Source organism: Euphorbia lathyris, chromosome 9 (assembly GCF_963576675.1).
Source record: "Euphorbia lathyris chromosome 9, ddEupLath1.1, whole genome shotgun sequence".
NCBI classification, from domain to species: domain Eukaryota; kingdom Viridiplantae; phylum Streptophyta; class Magnoliopsida; order Malpighiales; family Euphorbiaceae; genus Euphorbia; species Euphorbia lathyris.
This window is the reverse complement of record NC_088918.1, coordinates 13,224,707-13,247,949: the sequence shown is the minus strand read 5'-3', so window position 1 is coordinate 13,247,949 and position 23,243 is coordinate 13,224,707. Positions and strand designations below refer to the sequence as shown.

The 23,243-nt window shown below is 36.1% G+C and overlaps 8 non-coding genes across 8 annotated transcripts; all 8 read left to right on the top strand.

Moving 5' to 3' along the window:
* Nucleotides 1-424: 424 nt before the first annotated feature.
* On the top strand, nucleotides 425-521 carry LOC136207805 (small nucleolar RNA snoR69Y). Its single transcript, XR_010676931.1, has one exon. It is a non-coding gene; the product is annotated as a small nucleolar RNA snoR69Y (small nucleolar RNA).
* A 122-nt stretch (nucleotides 522-643) lies between these two features.
* Nucleotides 644-730, top strand: LOC136207807 (small nucleolar RNA snoR53Y). Its single transcript, XR_010676933.1, has one exon. It is a non-coding gene; the product is annotated as a small nucleolar RNA snoR53Y (small nucleolar RNA).
* A 140-nt stretch (nucleotides 731-870) lies between these two features.
* LOC136207792 (small nucleolar RNA Z221/R21b) lies at nucleotides 871-957 on the top strand. The gene has a single exon (XR_010676919.1). It is a non-coding gene; the product is annotated as a small nucleolar RNA Z221/R21b (small nucleolar RNA).
* Nucleotides 958-1,142: 185 nt separating this feature from the next.
* Nucleotides 1,143-1,224, top strand: LOC136207803 (small nucleolar RNA snoR64a). The gene has a single exon (XR_010676929.1). It is a non-coding gene; the product is annotated as a small nucleolar RNA snoR64a (small nucleolar RNA).
* Nucleotides 1,225-1,244: 20 nt separating this feature from the next.
* Nucleotides 1,245-1,336, top strand: LOC136207804 (small nucleolar RNA snoR20a). The gene has a single exon (XR_010676930.1). It is a non-coding gene; the product is annotated as a small nucleolar RNA snoR20a (small nucleolar RNA).
* A 64-nt stretch (nucleotides 1,337-1,400) lies between these two features.
* Nucleotides 1,401-1,484, top strand: LOC136207788 (small nucleolar RNA R38). The gene has a single exon (XR_010676914.1). It is a non-coding gene; the product is annotated as a small nucleolar RNA R38 (small nucleolar RNA).
* Nucleotides 1,485-2,180: 696 nt separating this feature from the next.
* LOC136207801 (small nucleolar RNA R44/J54/Z268 family) lies at nucleotides 2,181-2,264 on the top strand. The gene has a single exon (XR_010676927.1). It is a non-coding gene; the product is annotated as a small nucleolar RNA R44/J54/Z268 family (small nucleolar RNA).
* A 20,083-nt stretch (nucleotides 2,265-22,347) lies between these two features.
* Nucleotides 22,348-22,454, top strand: LOC136207589 (small nucleolar RNA R71). Its single transcript, XR_010676723.1, has one exon. It is a non-coding gene; the product is annotated as a small nucleolar RNA R71 (small nucleolar RNA).
* Nucleotides 22,455-23,243: the final 789 nt, after the last annotated feature.

Here is a 23,243-nt window from a genome sequence, read left to right as displayed (position 1 = left end):
TTGCAAAATAATGAATTTCTAAAATTTAAAATTTAAAATTAAATTAAATTAAATTGTTAAAACGTATTGAAAAGATCAAATTCCAATTACTCTTTGCGAAGACACCTGTATCTATTCCCGCAAAATGTGAGCTTAAAATGGAACTAACCCAATTAATGTAAAAAGCCCAAACCCAAAATCCAAAGACCCACAGATTTTTTTATTTTTATTTCTCCATTTTAAAATACACGAAAATTGCAAGGGCATATTTGTCAATCAATTGTATTTTCAAAACCCCCAAACCCTAGCCCTAATTTCCCCTATAAAAACCCAACTAAACCCTCTACCCTAGTATCTCCAAATCCTCTGTAGAACACGATCCAATAGCTTTCTCTCCGCCGATTCTTCTCAAATTTCTTCTTCTATTTGTTTAAAAGTTGTTTAATCTTGCAATGATGATAAATGCTTATAATCCCAGCTCATTATGAGACCTTTCAAGGTCCGGGAATTGAATCTTATCCAACATTTGTCTGAGCTTAATCGCCTCTTCTTTTGTGAGTCTTTTTGTTCTTATCTGTTCGTTGTTTCTGATTTTAGATCTGATTTTCTGTTTTGTGGAAAGATTTGTTGGTTTTTAGATCTTGATTCATAGGGATGGAGATTTGTTCCCTGTGATGTTTATTTAACCATGCTAATACTGATTTTTCATCGTGATTGAAAAATTGTTTTCTCTATTCCTTCTGAGGGAACTAGTTTTAGTGTTTCTCCAGATTTTTTCATCGGATTAATGTGTGAAATTGAACTTTTGTTTGGAAGACATAAATTGATCTAATTAGATTGGTTTTTTAGGTCGAGCTAATAATTTTTTTTTTTGTGATTTAAACCTAATTGGGGCAGTGATGAATCAATTTGAGATCATGCACCACTCTGATTAACAGTGCTGAGAAATCTCTCATACCCATAAATATTTCTGAGCTCTCTTCTTTATTTATGTTTATTTATTTCTAAATGGAAGGAACTAAATGATGGGGTCTATGACCTGAACCATGATGCGGACCGTATAGCAATCTATGTGTTGCTCTGGGGATTACTTTTGGTTTCTGATAGTTAATTCCATTTTGTTTTTGTTTTTGTTTAGATTATCTGAAAAGGGCAAATGAAGAATCATTTGCCGAATTACTGAATACTCAGTTTTATTGAATTGTGTATTGTGATTCTTATTCGTTGAATAGGAAGATCTGATGCTCTTCAAATTTGTTTTTAAAGCCGTTGATGATTGTTGTTTGGTCACTGAAAGCAGGTCCATGGATTTGTTTTTGTGTTGATATATAACTTCTTGACTAGGACGGTCTGAGGCTATTCACTTTCAATGTTTATGATTCCATTTTAGTTTAGTTTGAATTTTTGATTGGTCCCTTTAGTTCTGTGTATGATGAGAAATATAATTATCACAGTTATCCCTGTCTGATAAATTTTGTGCTGATCATATGTGATCTGACACTGAAACTATTGGGTTCAATCGATTTTCTTAAGATTTTTTGACATGAGTTTGATTAGATTTTGATAATTTAGTTAATTCTGTTACTGATTTTGCAAATTTGTTTTACAGTTTGTTTTTAATTCTGTCAATTTCTGGACAGTGTCAAAATGCGTAATCTAACACATTCTGTGACAATATTGTGTTAGTCTAGTTGGGATAGTTTTGATTTTATATATTGTACTCGAGTAATCTAACTCAAATATAATATATAAAATCAAAACTAGAGTAATCTGGACTATCGTCTGGCTCACTGGCAATCAACCCCTTCTGAAGATCTAGAAATTCCAGTTCTGAAATTGATTTTCTGCTTAAACTGCCTTGCCTTTGCGAGACCAAACCGTATTACCAGACACTTCTGAAACAAGCAATGCACGTTAGATGCTACCTATGTCTCTTATATGCATGATATGGATGTTATGAATGTCAGATGATGCTCTATTTTTTTGGATTTCGCATCAATGAAACATATTTTTATCTGAGGCATTTGGGCTCTGTTTCTCATTGGAGAATGATGACTAAGTCTAAATAGGAATCTCTCTGATGCATTCATGTTTCTCCAAATTAATTTTGATTTGTTTACTTAGAATCAATGTATGACAAAACTCTTTACTTTGTGATTAATCTAGTACATTTTCATCTTTATAATCCTTGTAAAATAAGTTGTGCAAATGACGATAAACCAGACAGGGACATCAGATCTCTAATTGAGTATGATGATCGTCTTTGGGAATCTCTCTGATGCAAGTTTTTCCCATTCAAATGGATTGGGTGTTTTTCTAAGATAATTTGGTTGGTTTACAACTTCTGCAATTATCCTTCGAAAATTAATTTGAATGCTCAGTATTTTCATCTAAGTTGTTGAAGCTTTAATGGGAGCTGCTTGTATTTTTACCAAAAATTGATAGTTTATCCCAAAAATATCATCTAATTGAGCAAAATAATAACTTATTGTCTCAATACTGAGACAAGTATTAATAGTATTAACAAATCTACATATCATTGTATATATACACTCAAATTAGCTATTTGTGTTTTATTCTAACACAAACATTCTTCAACACAATCTCACAAGTTATGCTTACCTCTTGACAATCAAGATAGTAATTATTTTTGATAAACATAAATTGCAATCTATGATTAATTGGTCTATGTTAAAACAAAAATGCTTGTGTATGTTAGGAAAACCCTCCAAGTATATTAAATAAGTTGGATTCAGATCCTCTCCAGTAATGCTAAAACAGGAGAGGATATGTTTGTGTAATCTTGGCCCTTGGGTAAGAATTGGTAAGAATTGAAGGGCTGAGATTCAAAATTAAATAATTAACCTTTAACCTTTAACTGTTAAAATAAATTTAACAGTTCATCCACCTCATGCGAAACAATTTTCTTCTGTTACCACATCAAGCTTTCAGCACTAGCAGCCATCACTGACATTCCTGTAACTAGTGTCTTCTTCTCAACTTAGAACTTGTCTTCCCCATATCCTTGCTTTTTCTCTGATCTCCCCTCTCTTCCAGTCATGTTACTCCTCTCAATTCACGACAAGGTTTTCAATTTTTTTCTTCTATATTTTGATGATTTGATTCATGGAAAATCTTGAATTTCAAATTGATTTCGTTGGGTTTTTGTTTTTTAGAACCTCCCATTCCAAATGAACGCATATAACTTATGCATAATTGCCTCAATTAAATCAGTTTTCTCAACTTAAGATACAAAATAAGTAGCTAACATCGGGAAGGAATTCCAAAAGAATCATTATTGAGGATCCCTGAAATTTCTGCAGGAGATTGAAGAACTGTCATTTACAGTCTTTAGAGAATGTGCCTGTTTAGTAAAAAATTCTGCACTCTTGTTTCTTTCTCTGTGGATAACAAGATTACACAAACATTAGCTTCCAAACAGGATAACAAGATTTGGATGCTTTTAATTAGGACCCGAAAGGGATGATGAGGCGGGCATGGCTCATTCACACTATTAACCACCTCCAACGAATCAGGTTCAATTACCACACGTTTGAAATCTAATTGCAGTGCAGTAGATAAACTAATATGCAGACCCTAAAGTTCTGCCTCAAAGATTTTACCCGTACCAATATTCTCATGAAACTTGCACACCACCGCCCTTCGATGTCACACAAAAGTCCCCCAACAGCAATACAACCATTAGCTTCTTGTTTTGATCCATCTATATATAGTTTATAAACGGAGGTGTTGGCTTTTGCCAGGAAAGTATGGCTTACTGTTTGGGAGACATGTTAATAACTTTGGTCATTGTATCCCAACTTTCTTGATTTTCCTGTAATTGTTGTAAGGTTATTGGTAGGAGGAGGAGCAGTATCTAAAAACTAGGACAATCAGTTAGGAGCAATTTATAAGTTAATTATATGTTATGCATTTTTAATTTAGCATTTGCATTCATAATAAACTATTTTATGATATTTTAAGTATTATTTTCACTTATAAAAGTGTGTTATTATTTTAAATAAGTTATATGTAATTATTTGTGGCTAAATACGTGGTATGGACATGCTTCTTGGTGAGTGGCATCAGAACCTTGTACGCACGGGTACTATCGAGTATTGGATATTGATGATACTATGATTCTGATGTTGTGATTTATGCAATGAGCTCGGTTGAGTTATTCCCGAGCTATATGTTATATTGGAATTGGAATTAAGTGAGGTTGGGTACGGAATCAGTTGAGTTATTCTCGGTCATCCAACCGTCTGGGTGCGTAGTCGATTGAGTTATTCTCGGCCCCAGTTATTGGATTTAAAAGAGCCTTATGGTTATATTTAGAAGATGGATAATTTGGGTATTGAGGTTTAGTGTCCAGCAAGTATTAAACCACCTATCTGTTTATTTATAAGACAATTTTGTGAAAAGCATATTGTCTGATTACTTATATTATTTAATTATTATTATTGTGTGTTGGCATCAATGTTAAATTACTCATGTATTCATATAATTAATTCAATACGGAAGGTTTGACTCCCTCTAATTTTTTAGGTTACTAAAAGTTTGTTGCAGTCTAATATCTTCTTTCGTGCGGCACATCTATTTTTATTATGCATAATCCTTTTAATTAATATAAAATTGTAATTCTAAATCACAGTACCAGATATATAAGAATTTATTAAATTATATTTAAAATGATCCAATGTTTAATATGTATAAAGACTATTTTTTTTAAAAGAATAATTATGATTTATTGTATATAGAAAGTTAAATTAGGCTTGCTACAGGTTTCAGTAGCTTAAGCTTACTCGTTCCCTAGCGCCAATCACGATCCGTGGATTGGGTCGTGACAGAAAACTAACAGTAATATTAAAAATCATGGATAAAGTATAAATTTAACTATAATTATTAGGAGGGAGAAAAGTTTGCATTAACGTATAAAACAATGCAAATTTAAGCATAACATTTACCAACAATGTAATTTTAAAACTTATTATCGAGAAAAATGAGTTTGTTTTTCATGTGTTGTAGGTCCTTTGATACACCTTCGGTTATTGACGAGAATATTAACGGTGGGGATGATACCGACGGTGAGGGAGCAGCCGCTGTTCGCCGGTCAGATAGATCGCGGCAAGCCCCGACATGGCTGAAGGATTACGTCCAGTAGAAGCCTTATCCTAGTATAACTATGTTTTCTTATTTGTTTAGTTATTAGCATTAGTTGTTTTACTATTCCTAGTAGTAATAGGTTTTACTGTTTCCGTAGCAATAGGGATTTTAGCTCTATTTAAGAGCCATTAGTTTTGTTATTTGACAGACAACGAATTAATAAGAAATTTCAGCTCCTCTTGCTAGAAAAGAGAATTGGTGTTTTGATTGTTCCACCCCAAACAATCCCCGATTGATCGATTTCGATGACGAGTCGTATCAACTGGTGCTTTCATTGAGCGATTGTCCACAAACTCATACACTTTCATCCGTCACCATGGGCGATAAACTACCCGAATCCTATCGCAAAGAACTCAATCTCGAGTTCCAGTCCCTTCATGACTCTCTCCAACGTTCCATCGAAGCAACCCTCAACATTGTGCTCCTCCAACTCACCGAACATCAAATTAAGACAAACAACCACAAACAAGTCGAATCCTCCAACAATACGCCCCCCTTATTCCGTTCCCTCAAACTCGAACCCCCTCGGTTCAATGTGTTGGTCCCGTGTGATTAGTTCCAAGGGGGGGTTAGGAACTAATATAACTTTTTCGTTGTTAATTACGCTGACTTAATCAGTTCTTTAAATTACTTAACTTAGTTTTAGTCAGCACGACCGAGAGATGTAAGACAGCTTTAGTCAGACGCTGACTAGAACCGTTTTACTTGTGAGTTGGGAATTAACACTTAAGGTCAGCTTCCAACTCAGCACTCTGATTACTCAGTGTCAGCTTATACAATTTATATCCTAAGTAATTTAAGCAAACATCACATACATATATATTGAGAGAAAGGGTTAGAAATTACTCAGCAGATTTATCCTAGTTCGGCCTCAGCGCCTACGTCCAGTCCCTAGAGTCCTTCCGGGCTTTTTCAATCCAATACTGAGCTCTTTAAAGGTGGAGCACAAACCATTTACAAAGCAGTTGAGTATGCAAGAGTACCGTCCTCTATTCGTCTACTCAACCCAACTAAGCGCTATAACCGAACACTTAGATTTTCTCTACCGCTGAGTACTAAAACCGAGTACTCAGCACCACTCTCTCAATTTTTACATTGATACAAACTTGTTTTTTCTAGATGAAGAACACTTTAGATGAATACAAATTCAATCTAGCGTTTACACAGAGATAAAAATTTGGTGTAAGATCTTCTTTTCTTGTTTGAATGTGCTTTGTATGTATGCTCTTTTCTTTTTGTACTTCGACAAAGGATCCAAGTGAAGCACTTGTCCTTTTATAGTGAATTCCTGATGCGGCAATCATTTGAATCTGGAAGTATCTGTTGAATTCAAACGGCTCCTTGCGTCATTCACTGGTCAGCATACAGATATAGCAGGCCAATCCTGTCGTCTGAAATTAGCAGGCGTCAGGCTTGTCTTCTTCCGCCAGGTTTATCTTCTAGTGCCAGTTTTGTCTTTTAGCCAATGGCCAGTTGACCCATGCGTCTCCAAACTGTCTCAGTGCGTAATTCGAAAGCTTCTGCATTGGTGCAGACAGTTGTCGGATCTTGTCTTTTTGCAAACGGATCATTCGCACTGTCCTGAAGAACACTCAGTTTGACTTTAATAGCCGTTGTCTTTAAACTTAGTTTCTGACGACACTGACTTGCATTCTACTCAGCTTCCATGGTCAGCTTCGTCTGCAAGCTTTAGTTTAGAGGAAAATTTCTCTTCTTTGATGCTGAGTTGTGTTCTACTCAGCTTCCTTGGCCAGCTTCGTCTTCAACCATTTGTTCTGAAGAAGACTTTTCTTCTATTATGCTGGGTCGAGTTCTACTCAGCTTCTGTGGCTCATGCTGACTTCATTCTGTCATACTTTTTATTTCTGTTCTTACTTTTAATTATACTAAACATTGAACAAACACATTAGGACAATTAAATCAAAGCACATAAATTTAATTGCCCCTTAATCATGGATTAACTTAAATAGTTTTGTCAAATCAAAATCATGTGGAAAGGTGTTTCAACAAACTCCCCCATTTTGATGTTGGAAAAAATATTTAATTGTGGAACTCAGCATTAAAGTTCCCCATGATTGAATCACTTTTCATACTTCTGAATTTTCTCCCCGTAAGGGTTGCATCTGTTGACTTAAATTAACTCTAAACCTTCTAAGATTTAATCGAGTAAGAATAAGACATGGTTTTACTGACTTAGTTCAATTCTAGACCTTCCAAGATCTAATTCAGATGAGCCTAGGTCAGCTTTCAGAAGATTGTCACTACTTGGAACATATAGTTATTACTCAGTGTGGCACATATGTATCAGAGTTATTGTATAGGTATCAGAGTTATGTGTGCTGAGTATATTTTACTTGTATTTTCCTTATGTTCACAAGATTTTTACTTTGTTTAATGTTTGGTTTAAGTATGACAGATCAGTATAGAATCATAATGGGTAAGCATCGCATATAGATAAGTCAGTTTGGATAAAAACAAGATGCTTATATAGATAGTCAGCATAAAAATAGAACATGCCAAAAGTTACAATTCTAGGACTATTCCTAATCTATCTTTTCATGTTGACTTGAACTTGGTGGGTTTTGCCTTTGCCCTTGGCAGATCTTGGTTGCTGACTAGGAGCAGAAGATGGACCAGGCTTCTGTTGAGTTATCTCCCTTTGTCTCTGCTGACTTCCAGCAGCGCGTTCTTTCTCCCCCATTTTGCCAGCATCGGGATTGGAAGGAGGAGGAAAGAAGATTCCCTACTGAGCAGCACGAGATAATTTGGATGAGTACAGTTGAAGTTGACTCGTACTTTCCCAAAGACCGTCGAAGACTGCTATGCCATCGGCCATAGTGGAAGCGGGGATCTTGATGTTGGCACTGAGCATACTTAAGAGATACTCTTGAGATTTCCCGATCTAAGTGATAGATTCGGTCAGTTTGGCATAGGATTGATGATACATCCTGAGCAGGTCAGTGTCATACTATTGACGTTCAACGTTTGTGTGCCGAACCTGCTTAAGGGTAGACTGAGTGCATTGCAGAATCTCATTAGTCTTCACGAGGTCAGTGTCCATTTCCTGTTTATTCAGGTTGAGTAGGCGAACAACTTCACCAATCTGTTCGATGGAACACTGGGAGGAGGAGGAGATAAGCTCACGAGCTCCGGTCATCTTAAAGTTCAGCTGGGAGAAGTGTTGATTTACCTCAGCAGAGGTTGCATATGTTGAGTTCGCAGCGGATAAGGTATTGAGTTGACCTTGGATGGAGTTCATATAGTTCACCATCATCAGCTGGAGTTCGGCTAGCTTCACTATTGATTCTTGCTTGGGTTGTTGAGATTGAAAGGATGTCATGACACTCAGTAAGTCCTTGAGACCCTTGATTTCAGTTAAAAGTTGAGTGACAGAAGAGAGTTGTGTTGGCTCAACATTAACAGACCCAACAGCATCGGCATTAGTTTGATGAATGTCCTGAAGTAAGGCTTGAGCTGAGTCAATGATTCTTCGTCCAGACTCAGTAGCATGCAAGTAAGCATAGGATTCATCATTTTATGGTTCAGAGGCCGGAATATGAGTAGCACCGGATGGAGGAGGTGTTTGGTGCTGTCCAGAAACAGAGGTGCCAGCGTGGTCAGTGGCTGGACTTTTATTCAGGTCAGCATGAGGAGCTGACTGGTTATCATTCTGCATTGAAGGATTTGGAAGAGGTGGATCCGCAGAAATATTGACTTGCTCAGGGTCAGTCTGAAGCTGAGTAGTTGCAGAAGGTTGGGGTAGTTCAGAGCTGACTTGAGCAGGATTTTCCTTTGCTGACTCTTTGTTTTGAGCAGCAGGAACTTCGAGCACTTGCTCGGCAGAAATTGGACCCTCAGGAGCTTTGGGATCGGCTTGTTCCTCAGCTTGAGAAACAGAGGCTTGCTTTTTCTTGAGTTGGTCGGGAGTTGGCTCAATGACCGTGGAGAAAAATTGAAACTAGAGTGTGGTGAGGTCAGTGATTGGTTCCCTTAGTGGAGAATCATCCAAAAGGTCGATGACTGGAGATTTTTGAGCCTTTCGTTTGAGTCGTTTGCCTGTGCTGCCCTTATTTGTTGGAGGAGAGGGATCAGCAGCAATGGAGTCAAGGGACTCAGAGGCAGAGGTAGGACCAAGGTCAGCATCAAGGCCTTCCACAACCTTGTCCTGTACTAGTTGCTCAGTTTGATTCTCAGTCTGCGCAGCATCAATTGTTGTATTTTGCTCAGCAGCAATTTTCTCACTTGGCTCAGCAGAACCTGTCTTGTCAGCATGATTGTTGAGCGTTTTCCGCAAGTGCACGGTATACGCTTGTAGTAATAAAAGATATCAATCCCACAGGGAACACTTTTTAACAAAAACTTATTTTGAATCGGTTAAATTCACTTTTAAGGTTTATAATATGGAAAATCGTTTAATTGGATTTGGTTTTGAAATTGCTAGAATAAGAATTAGATTAGAGTATAACAAATGTTAGAAATCACTTCTGATTTAGGGATAAATTTACAAAACAGAAACGTTTAGTTCTTTTAGAAAAGTAACAAATGTATTCGTTTGCATTAAGCAAAGAAAACAACTTTAAACTTTGCATAAATTATAACAATGAAATAAACGTCGATTCCTCTAATTTTAAGGCTTTGAACTGCAGTCAATCCTCCTACGGTCGGGTTAGATTGCTACCTTAACCAAATTGATACTCTACTGATGATATCAATTTGCCTAAGTGTTCAACAAAGTTTCCTTGTAAAGATTTTGAATTTAACTACGTTTTAATGAAAACACCAGAATTCACTTCGGATCATTTACCAAAGTGCTACATAAAAATCTATCGAATAGAATGGACTTTATTAGATGAAATATGAATTTGATACAAGTTTATAGAGAACAAGAAGCATGGAAACTTTCGACGACTTGCAAGTGAACGGGTTGTCAATCATTTCCTTGGGTTTCGTTAGAGTTTGTCAGACTCAGGGGCGGATCCTCTACTAAATCTTCTCGCTGTAACTTCGTAATAGAGATACGGTCGGCTACTACCAAAATATAAACTAATATAAACAAATCTAAATGCTAATGTGTTTGTAATTATTTGATAAACAATGTGTGTACATCATATTGTTTTTTACAGAATCTAACTCTAAATTCTGAATCGCTTGACTCAGAATTCCTGCATTAATTCTATACTAATCTTCTCTTTTTTTTTCTATATCTCCAACTCTCCATCAACTCTTTATTTATAGATGTTGAAGAGTCGTGATTGAAGTGTCGTGTCCGTTGTGAAGGGTCGTATCCTCTGCGAAGGGATGTTTCTATCCACCCGAACGAACGCGTTTCGTCAAAAACGAATGTGTGCGAAAGGCTCTCCAGGAATTTCTGAACTTGCCGAGAATGCAAATTCTCGGCCGAGAATGGGGGAGCAAATATTTGGTCTTCGAAATCGTCAAGGGAAGAAGCTGGTGACGCGTGTCGTGACCGAGAATGGAGGATTCTCGGTCGCGACACGGAGTGTTTTCCGTTTCTTCGACTTCGTCCTCGTCCTCGTCCTCGTTTTGGCGTGTTTGATCTTCGTCGTCTTTGACTCCTTTTGTAGGGTTTTTCTTTCGTTTTTAGGCTCTTTTCGTTCCTGTTTGGATTTTACCAAATATTTAGGTACATTGCAAGAAAGAAACATATCCGAAAGTAAAAGTATTCTAAATAGGTATAAATAGTATGATTTCGAAGCAAAACTTGATGTAATTATTGATGATATTTTAGGTATATTTTGGGCTTAACAAATCTCCACACTTAATCTTTTGCTAGTCCCGAGCAAAATTTTACTGAATTTATTCTTTAACTAATCTTTTTATGAAAATAAAACATATATCTCTGTATTACTTTTTAAATTAGTTAAGCCGAGAAGATTAACTTCGCATGACAAATTTATACGCAAAATATCAAACTAACTAGTATAAATACGATATATTATTCGTCTTGTATTTTCAAATTTTAAAACTGAAGTATTCAGGACGATATAAGCACGCATGTTATTGAGTCTTTCGTCTCAAGGAATTTCAAAGCACAAAATTTCCTTTCCCAAACCTAAACTAACATATGAAATATATATAAAATTTAAATAAGTACTTGGGTTAATTTATTTGCTTAGTTACGCCCGAGATAAGGGTGGTCTTGATCGTAACCTTATACGTATTTTATTGCTTAGTGTTCGCTTAAGAGGTACCGACCATGCCATGGGTGGACGCAATCGTTACTTTAAACTTAAACACGCTTAATTTTTGTTTTTAAACGTTCCTTCCATACCTCGATTGTGATAAGGGTGGTCTCAATCGTGGTCAAAAGTAAACGGTACTTAATTTTCTTCCATTTCATACCTCGATTGTGATAAGGTTGGTCTCAATCGTGGCCAAAAGTTAAGAATTCAACTAATTGATTAATATGAACTATAAAATTAAAATTGTAACTTTGGAAAAAAAAAAGATAGCACATTCATCCTATATTGACTTAAAATTCAACATGTATTATGGCTAAAGTTTCCTTAAAAACTTCAATTGGTGTTAATGTAAGACGAAATCAAACCGAGCTAAAAATTATTAGTTCAATTTAATGCCTATAAACCCAATTGAAAATTTAAAAATAAGATTTATTGTATCATGGATTTCATGATATAAAATAGAGATTTAAAAATAAAGAATTTATTACTTAAATACATTCACTCGAGACAATTTTACTTAAAATCGTATCGGAGATTTGTGAAAAATTTGAAAAATAATGCCCGTATAGAAATATTATTTCTAATGATAATGATAACCTAAAAATAATCATAAGTTAAATATATTTTAAACATATGAAAATATATGTTTTATAAAAATAATGTTAAATAAATTGTGTTGCAATATATGTTGTATTTGTAAAAAAACAAGTGTTGCCTTTATAAATTATTCTTATTCATTTGCATAAAAATTATTCGTTGCATTCCATACTTAAATTGGATCATGTCCTCATTGGTGCAAATAGTGATATAACATGAAAAAAAAAACACGAAATAAAGCATACGAAAGAATAGAGAAATTTTGCAAAAGAAAAGCATCCAACAACAACAAACAACAACAAAGCCTTAGTCCCGAAATGATTCGGGGTCGGCTAACATGAACCGTCATATAAAACCGTGACAGTCAAGTCGTGTCAACGACACAGATTCGCTCCCTCCAATCCGTCCTATCCACTACCATATTTTCCACAATTCCCAGTAAACTCATATCACTCTCGATCACCCTCCTCCAAGTTTGCTTAGGTCTTCCCCTACCCCTCACCACTACATCCTTTTGCCACTCTTCGGTTCTCCTAACCGGCGCATCAAGCGCTCTACGTCTCACATGGCCAAACCACCTTAGTCGGTTTTCTCTCATTTTATTCTCAATAGATGTGACCCCTACTTTTGTCCTAATTATTTCATTACGCACCCGGTCCTTTCTCGTATGACCACACATCCATCTCAACATACGCATCTCCGCCACCGACATCTTATGGATGTGGCAGTGTTTCACTGCCCAACACTCCGTACCATATAACAATGCTGGTCTAATTGCCGTCCGGTAGAATTTTCCCTTCAATCTATTAGGCATGCCGGGATCACAAAGGAAACCCGTAGCACTCTTCCACTTCGACCAACCAGCTTTAATCCTATGAGCAACATCTCCATCTACTTCTCCATCCATTTGGATAATAGATCCTAAATACCGGAAGCAATCCGAGGCCTGAACAACTCTCCCATCTATGGTGATTGTCCCTGCCTCCCTACTCCTACGGCCGCTAAACTTACACTCCAAATATTCTGTCTTACTTCGACTCAACTTAAAGCCTCTAGATTCTAGAGTTTGTCTCCATAGTTCCAACGTCCTCTCCACTCCTTCTTTCGTCTCATCAACCAACACGATATCATCTGCAAACAGCATGCACCATGGTATACCATCTTGAAGTGAACTTGTTAGTTCATCCATAACGATGGCAAAAAGAAATGGGCTTAGTGCGGAACCTTGATGCACTCCAATCGTAATAGGAAACTCTTCAGTCTTCCCAACACTAGTACGTACACTCGTGCATACTCCCTCATACATGTCCTTTATGATGTCAATATATTTCCGCGAAATGCCTTTCCTTATCAAGGCCCACCAAAGTACTTCCCTTGGTACCTTATCATATGCTTTCTCCAAGTCAATGAAAACCATATGCAAGTCTTTCTTCTTATTTCGATAGTGCTCCATTAATTGTCTCATTAGATGGATGGCTTCCATAGTTGATCTTCCCGGCATAAAGCCAAACTGGTTTTCCGAGATCTTCACCGTCCTCCTTAACCTTTGTTCGATCACTCGCTCCCAAAGTTTCATAGTGTGACTCATTAATTTGATTCCCCGATAGTTGGCACAATCTTGGACATCGCCTTTGTTCTTATACAAAGGGATTAAGGTACTTTTCCTCCATTCTGATGGCATCTTATTGTTTCTCCAAATTTTGTTGAAGAAAAGCATCCAACATAAAATTAAAATTGAAAATGTACGAAACATAATAAATAGAAATATTGTACCAAACTGAAATTGAAAAACAACAAAATAAGATAGGTGAATAAAAGAAAAGATAAAACCTAAGCATTAGGCGGGGAATCCGGAGGGGTTGGTGAAGTTTCCACATTGCGGCGACGGAAGAATGAAAGCATCCGATGCCGTGTTGACTTGTGCTCTCGCCTCAAGGTATTGAGTTTGTCATTCATCACCATATTATTTTCCACCAAATCATCAATTCTTAAATTCATTTGGTGATTATTGGAATTGATTTGGTCCAAAATCCGCCTTAAATCCACCGGATCATCATCTTGATGTGTTTGGGGTTGTGGTTGTGCTTGCGGTGCATCTTCCTCTTCCACCGCCGCGCCTCCTTCATCGGTACCTACAAATTGGGAACTTGAAGCTCCTCCACCCATAGTGCCACGAAGATGGGCAAGACGGGAAGCATATGAAATAAAAACGGGAGGAACCGAAGTAAGCAATAAGTGAGCCCACTCAAGAGCTGAAATGTCCAAAATTGGAACATACCCTTGGTAGGTGGACATGTCATAATCGGCTAATTCACCCCGTGCTCCCAAAACAATTGCAGTGATAAAATTACCGAGAGGGACTTGAATGGTATGAGCCCTCGAAGCATGAAATAAATTGTCAAATAGCATACCGATGCTATCAACCCTCAAACCCTTAAACAAATAATCCAAAACGAACAAATCCCGAACTTGAATTTTTGAGCTCTCAACACAACCAAATAATGAAAAACTAAGAAATTTGTGAAAGAAGAACACACAATTGTCCTTAATCAACTTGCTTGAAGTATTTTTGGAGTTAAAATATTCTTGATCCGAAAGAGTTTATCAAATAGAGTCGTTATCAAAATCCTTAGGCTTGTCATAGAAATCATTAGTAGGGAAACCAAACATATTCCCTATAGCCTCATAATCTATGGTATAGGTGACACCATTATTTCTAAAGGAGATTGATGTCTTCTTCTTATTCATGGTCAAAGTGACCAAAAATTCTACCACATATTCCGTAATACGGGGAAAACGCATAGAAACAAAAGCTTGCCAACCCAAAGTTTCAATGAAAGCATCAATTCGAGTAGAGAAATTTAATGCTCTTATCGAATCGAAGTCAAGGAAGTGCATATCCACAAACTCCCTCTTGGAATTGGAAAAGTGAATGAATCGAGCGACTTCCTCCTCCATTTCAATGTCAAAATAGGCTCCGCAACGTATACGAAGGCGATTAGCTTCCGTAACTTGGGGCCTGTGACCAACACGCTTTGTTCTAGGCATTTTAATAGTGTTTAGGGTTTGCAAAGAAGAAGAAGAAGAGATGAAAAGAGAGAAAATCAAAGGTTGAAAATGAGGTGGGAGTTGTAATGTGGAATTGAATTGATAAGTGATTAGAGAGGGTAAAGAAAAAATTGGGAAGAGTAAAAGTAATGTATGGGGAAGAGTTTAGAGTAGGGGATTGGGTAAAAAGTGAGGTGATGTGAGGTTTGTGTAAGGAGTAGGGTTATATAGGGTGAAATAGGGAGATGTATAGGTAGAGTAGGAATATGAATAGACTCAAAAATAGTACCAAAATCCGGATTAATTCGTCCTACAGGTCGCGTGTCGCGACCGAGAATGCCGATCCGCGGTCGCGGCACGCGAATTTCAGAGAATTTTTTGCTCTGAAATCGGCCTGTTTTTGCTGGACTTACCGAGAATACATAATTCTCGGCCATGAATCGGTCCATTGTGGCTGTTATAAGTGTATTTTGACTTGGTTTGTGCAATTTTTTGATTAATTGTGTCCTGAATTAAATTAAAATTGTACCTGCACTTAAAAACTTAAATAAAAAACATTAAATACAAGGAAAACCAAAGGTTTATCCTTATTAATTGTAAAAATAAAGAGAAATAAATGTCATATTAAGATTTAATGAAACATTAATGGACATTTATGCATATAAGTTAAATGAATCATGTTAAGTGAAATAAATACAAGTTCATGTATTAATTAATTAAGTTAAACCCTAAGGTGTAATGAAAATGGATTAAATTTATAATGTGAGAAAAGTATGAACATATTTGTTAATCAATAAAAGCCATATTAGTGCATTATAACCATTTTTATCTCAATTTGAGCAAGAATGATTAGAACTTGTCAATTTGAAGTGATTTAGTATGGATTGATCCATGATCACATAGGAAATGGAGCAAATATAAATTAACTATTGTCAAATCAAGAAATGAACGAAAATTAGTAGAAATTTTTATTGAATCAACATATATGTACAAAAATTGAAACAAAACATAAAAATAAAGAATGAAATGAAATAACACAAAATACATAAATATTTACAAAATATTAAAAGAAAAACTTATAAACTTGAACTATTCTATATACTCATCCATATCAATCGGGATTTCTCTAGCCCTATAGCGTTCAATTTTCAATTGCACGAAAGCTTGACGTTCTGGTGCAGATAGAAAATGCGGGCCTGCTCGAAAAACACGTTTCACCAGACCTTCATATTCTAAAAACTCATAGTCTAGTGTCGGAAAAGATTCATCCTCACTCCAAGGAACAACAATAGTACCCTTAGTACCGAGAATTATTCCTCAAATTATATTCCCGAATCCAATCTTTTTATCCTTGGATCGAGAAGCGGCAACAAGACCCTCCATCAGAATTTTTGAAGAATCAACTGTATTCCCTTAGAATATATCTCCAAGGACATATAAGTCGGTGTCGCGGACCACACTGCTAAATGTGCGACCGAACAGACTATGACACAGAAACTTGTGTAGATACAGCATTGAATTGGAGTGAAAGGATTGATTGTAGGCGAGTCGAGGATTGAAACGCCAGAATCCAGTGAGCATTCTCCATATATCTGTGGATGTCATATCTTTGCAGGATGACGTTTGATTGTATCCCTCTGGGGAAAACCAAACCAGGCATGCAACTCGGGATATCCGAAAGTAAATATTTTTCCATCTCGACGAAAACTGAGTCGCACCCTTCGTTTGTTAACAAAACGAACGGTACAGAAAAATTCGAGAATCCAATCCCCAATTATAGGAAATCGCATGTTGGCGAATTTTGTCCATCCCAATCGTTCCAAATAGCGACTCATGTCATCGCTTATGCCGAGTTGTTTATTAAAAAACTCGTCCATATATAACATTCCAACGAAGAACTTGTAACGAAGCCTCTAGTAGCGCCTGCCTTCATCATGATTGAAGATAGGAAATGGCGCACTATATCGTTTGGATAAGTCGGGACGTTTATTGCTTGAAGCAACAATTTTCTTAGGGGATTTGTGTTTGGTGGTCATGGTTTTGTGAAAAGGAAGAATGGTTCTGTAACTTTTCTTGTAATGGAGTGTTTTGAGAAAAATCAGAATTTTGTTCTGATAAAGATGAAAAGAAAATAATGTAACAGAACTTTGATCTTCTAGGATTTATTTATAGGATTTTAGGACGAAAAGAGGTGTTGTTTTGATGCGAAAAGGCATAAAATCATACCTCAAAATGTTAAAGAAACTCAATTTTTCGAGTTTGAAAGGCTATGTCTGCAGGATAAAGAAGAAACAGGTCTGATGGTGCAGAAAACTCCCATGTCGCGACCGAGAATCCCAATTCTCGGTCGCGACACGCTGATTTCCTCGCGGAAATCAGGCGTCGAAACCCTATATTTCTGATTCTCGGCCGAGAATATAAATTCTCGGTAAGTTCAGAAAATTCCTTACCTGTTTGGACAATTCTGAAAATGTGAATTCTCAACTGAGAATTCCAAATTCTCGGCTGAGAATCACCAAATTTCTCCTAATTCGAACTAAAGACCTAAAATTAAAATAAAAGCATGACTTAAACATATTTTTATGCATCTAAATCTTAATATAAAATCTATTAATAATTAAAAATCATACAATTGGCATGTGTAAAAATTTAAACTAAATCAAAAATCATTAAACTAAATTAAAACTAACAAAACAAAACAAAATAACATAAAAATAAAAATAAAAATAAAAATAAAGTACATTAAATTTTTCTGAATTAATCTTCAGAAAAATGCGTTACGAACGCAATTTCTTTGTTCGAAACATTTTCGTAATAGATTTTGCATCTATTACCGTTAACTTTGAAACGAACTCCGTCAGGTCCTTCAAGTTCTAAAGAGCCATAATCAAATACTTTAATGACTAGATATGGTCCTGTCCATCTGGACTTAAGTTTACCTGGAAATAAACGGAGTCGTGAATTAAATAACAGCACCTTGTCTCCAATGTTAAAGCTTTTGACTTTAATTTTGGCGTCGTGCCATTTTTTCACCTTTTCTTTATATATTTTAGCATTTTCGTAAGATAGATGACGTAACTCGTCTAACTCATTTAAGTTGAGTAAACGTTTCTTACCTGCTTGTTGCAAATTAAAGTTAAGTTCCCTAATAGGCCAATAGGCTTTGTGTTCTAATTCGACTGGCAAATGACATGCCTTCCCATACACTAATCGGTATGGAGTCATTCCTATTGGTGTTTTAAATGCAGTATGGTATGCCCATAACGCATTATTGAGTTTACAAGACCAATCTTTTCTTGAAGACGAAACTGTTTTCTCTAGAATCCATTTGAGTTCTCTATTTGATATCTCTGCCTGTCCATTCGATTGAGGATGGTATGGCGTTGACACGCGGTGACGTACTCCATATTTTTTCATAAGTATATCAAAACTTTGGTTTATAAAATGGGTACCGCCATCACTTACAATGACTCTAGGACAACCGAATCTACAAAATATATCTTCAAGAAAACCAACAACAACTTTAGAATCGTTCGTCGGGGTCACAATTGCTTCAACCCACTTCGAAACATAATCTACAACGACTAATATGTAAGTTTTACCAAAAGAAGGGGGAAAAGGTCCCATGAAATCTATTCCCCACATATCGAAGACTTCAACTTCTAACATGTTTGTGAGGGGCATCTCATCTTTTCTGCATAGATTCCCTGTTCTTTGGCATTTGTCACAACGAATAATAAATGAACGGACGTCTTTAAACAATGTAGGCCAAAAGAATCCACATTCTAATATCCTGGCTACTGTCTTACTAACGCTGTTATGTCCCCCATACGAGCTAGAATGGCATTCCGACATTATAGACTTATATTCATTTTCACTAACGCATCTCCTAATTATCCCGTCACCACAAGTTCTGAACAAGAAAGGATCTTCCCAAAAATATTGTTTAATGTCAAAGAAGAATTTCTTCTTTTGTTGGAAAGTTAATCCTTCCGGAACAATGTTTGCAATATCCGCATACCATGGCGACATGACACTTTTTTTATTTGATAGAGATATTCATCAGGGAAATCATCTCGTATACCGATAGTCTCACTTATAGGACCGTTTTCATCTTCGAGTCGTGATAGATGATCGGCGACAAGGTTTTCTACTCCTTTTTTGTCTTTAATTTCTAGATCAAATTCTTGTAACAATAAAACCCATCTAATTAGACGTGGTTTTGCATCTTTCTTAGCAAATAAATATCTTAAAGCTGCGTGATCTGTATAAATAATAACTTTTGAACCTAACAAGTATGACCTAAACTTATCACATGCAAAAACTACTGCTAACATTTCCTTCTCGGTTGTGGTGTAGTTTAATTGTGCACCGGACAGTGTGTGACTTGCATAATAAATGACATGAAGTTTCTTATCCTTCCTTTGACCCAAAACACATCCGACGGCTAAGTCGCTTGCATCACACATAATTTCAAAAGGTAAATCCCAATCGGGTTTAGCAATAATAGGTGCACTGACTAAAGCTGTTTTCAATGTTTCGAAAGCTTTTACGCAATCATCATTAAAATCAAAGGTCGAATCTTTCATGAGTAAATTAGTAAGTGGTTTGGAAATTACAGAGAAGTTTTTAATGAATCTCCTGTAAAAACCTGCATGTCCTAAAAATGACCTTACTCCTTTAACAGTAGTTGGAGGGGGTAATTTTTCTATCACTGAAGTTTTTGCTCTATGTCCTAAAACAATTCCCTCGTCAACCATGAAATGACATTTTTCCGAGTTTAATACTAAATTCATTTCTTCACACCTAGACAAAACTTTATCCAAGTTCTGTAAGCATGAATCGAAGGAATCTCCATAAACGGAAAAATCATCCATAAAAACTTCCATGATATCTTCAATGAAATCATTAAAGATCGCAGTCATACAACGTTGAAATGTTGCTGGTGCGTTACATAGACCAAAGGGCATTCTCCTATATGCAAATGTTCCATAAGGACATGTGAAGGTTGTTTTGTCTTGGTCATCCGGGTAAATATATATTTGAAAGAATCCGGAGTAGCCATCTAGAAAACAATAGAAAGCATGACCAGCTATTCGTTCGATCATTTGATCAATGAAAGGTAGAGGAAAATGGTCTTTCCTAGTTGCTTTATTAAGGTTCCTGTAATCTATACAAACTCTCCAACCGGTGGTGGTTCGTGTAGGTATTAATTCACCTTCGTCATTCCTTACAACAGTTATGCCTCCTTTTTTAGGTACACAGTGGACTGGACTAACCCATTCACTATCCGAAATAGGATAAATGATTCCATTGTCTAGAAGTTTAGTAATCTCATTTTTTACTACTTCTTTCATATTCGGATTTAAGCATCTTTGCCTATCCGCTTTAGGTGGCTTATCTTCTTCTAAGTGAATTCTGTGCATTACAATACTAGGATTAATTCCTTTTAAGTCTGAAATTTGCCATCCCATACTTCCTATTCTATTTCTAACAACTTCCTCTAATTTTTCTTCTTGAACCTGTGTTAGTTTGTTAGAGATAATTATAGGTAGAGAATCGCCTTCGCCTAAGAAAGCGTACCTCAAATGGTTTGGTAATTCTTTAAGTTCTAATTTAGGTGGAGTTATAATTGAAGGTGGAACTGGTCCATCTTCTCGAATCAAAGGCTCTGGGTCCTTATCTTCTAATTCTTCACTCATTATAGGTTCTATTATTTCTTCTTTTTGAATAATGTCATTTACACATTCTTCAACTAAATCAAGTTTCATACAAGCGAAATCCTCCATAGGATATTTCATTGCTTGGTTCATATCAAACTCAATCTTATCGTCTCCTATTCTTAAAACTACTTTCCCTTCCGACACATCAACTAGAGCACATCCCGTGTTCATGAACGGTCTACCAAAGATTAGCGGACAATTAACGTCATATTCAAAATCTAATATAACGAAATCGGTAGGAAAAATAAATTTGTCAACTTTAACTAAAACATCCTCGATAATACCATATGGTCTTTTAGTGGTTTGGTCCGCTAATTGCAAAACCATATTGGTACGTTTGATATCTTCTTCTAAGCCTAACTTATTAAAAATAGATAATGGCATCAAGTTTATGCTTGCTCCTAAATCACAAAGACAACTTGGGAATTCAATATCTCCCAACTTACACGGAATAGTAAAACATCCGGGATCTTTGAGTTTAGTGGACAAATTACTTGACACAATTGAACTACAATCTTCAGTTAGCGAAATGGATGAAATTCCTTCCCAACTGATTTTCTTTGAAATTAAATCTTTTAGGAATTTACCATAATTGGGAATTTGCGTAATCGCATCCATAAACGTCAAATTAATATGCAAATTTTTAAGTTTGTCTAAAAATGTTAAAAGTTGTTTGTCATAGTCCTTATTGCGGACTTTGTGTGGAAAAGGTGGTTTGGGTACAAAAGTTTTTGTACTTGAGTCAATTGGTGTATTTTTTTGGTTTAATGTATCTTCTTTGGATTTTGGTAAATCAGTTCCTGGTAAAGTTGAATTTCCGGGCATCTCCGGACCTAAGTAATTTTTCCCTGAACAAAGAGTGATAGCCTTTACATGCTCTTTCGGATTTTCCTCCGTATGGCTGGGAAGACTTCCCTCTTTGCGGGATGGAATTGATTTAGCGAGTTGTCCAATTTGAACCTCCAAATTATGGATGCTAGATGATTGGTTTTTAAAAAGCTGATCGAATTTATTTTCGATCCGTTTAAAACCATCGTCGTGATTACTTATTTTTCCACTCATAGCATCAATGAATTTGTCGATCTTAGAAGATAAAGTGCTAATCGTATCTCTTGATTGATTTTGATAATTGGTGGTACGATTTTGATTAGCATTGGTAGTATTATTATTATTATCTCTCCAATTAAAGTTAGGATGATTTCTCCATCCAGGATTATATGTATTGGAATAAGGGTTATTAGTTTGGTTTTGCCCTTGGACAAAATTTACCTGTTCAATTTCGCTCATACCTTCATAATCTACATCCGTTTGGATTGACTTACCATTAGGATCGCACGGTGCCATAAACCTATCAATTTTGTACGATAAGGCAGAAAATTGGGCTTGCAACATCGCAACTGGATCAAGATTCACTATACCTTTAACTGATGATGTAGTTGAGGATGATGGTTTCGCCACTGGTATATGTCCACGCTCCGCGGGCCACATACTACTGTTGATTTCCATTTCCTCCAAAAGTTCTCTTGCTTGGGCCGGCGTTTTCTTCATGAATAACCCTCCAGACATAGCATCTAATGAACCTCTAGTTGTAGGATCCATTATAAAATGTTTGCATTAAAAGTTCAGCGGGCAATTGGTGGTGTGGGCATAAACGTTGAAGTTCTTTGAAACGTTCCCAAGCCTCATAAAGAGTTTCATTATCATTTTGAGAAAAAGATGTTAACTCTTTAATGACTCTTGCGGTTTTTGCTAATGGAAAATATTTTGATAAAAATGCTTAGGCTAATTGCTCCCAAGTTTCAAATGTTGCGGCTGGCATAGAAGTTAACCATTCTTTGGCTCGATCCTTCAAAGTAAAAGGAAAAAGGCGAAGTTTGATTGCTTCCGCAGTCACATCTGTTATTTTAAAAGTGTCACAAATTTTTAAGAAATTTGTCAAATGGGTGTTAGGATTTTCGTTAGGTAACCCAAAAAATGTTACGTTATTTTGCAACATATTAAGCAATGATGGCTTAATTTCAAATTGGTTTGCATTAATTTGGGGTCGAACTATGCAGTTTATTACACCGGCCACTCCTGGCCTAGCGTAATCCATAAGTGTGGCTATAATTTCTGGCTCAGTAACTCTAGTTTTTGTTTTTGTTTTTCTTGTCTTTTTTGTTATTTTTAACCGTTTTTTCAATTTCTAGGTCTAGCGGTTTTGGTGGAATGCCTGAACTTCAAGAACTGCGCATGAACTTGAAATTCCGCACGAACCGAAACTACCTTCAAAACAGAATTTGAAAAATAAATATGTTAGCAATTTGAAATAAGTAAAATATAAAATTTTGAATAAGTATAAATAAACATAGATTCGAAATAAAACATGAAAAATCTAAATTTTTGTCAAAAAATTTGGCGAATCTCCGGCAACGGCGCCAAAAACTTGTTGAGCGTTTTCCGCAAGTGCATGGTATACGCTTGTAGTAATAAAAGATATCGATCCCACAGGGAACGCTTTTTAACAAAAACTTATTTTGAATCGGTT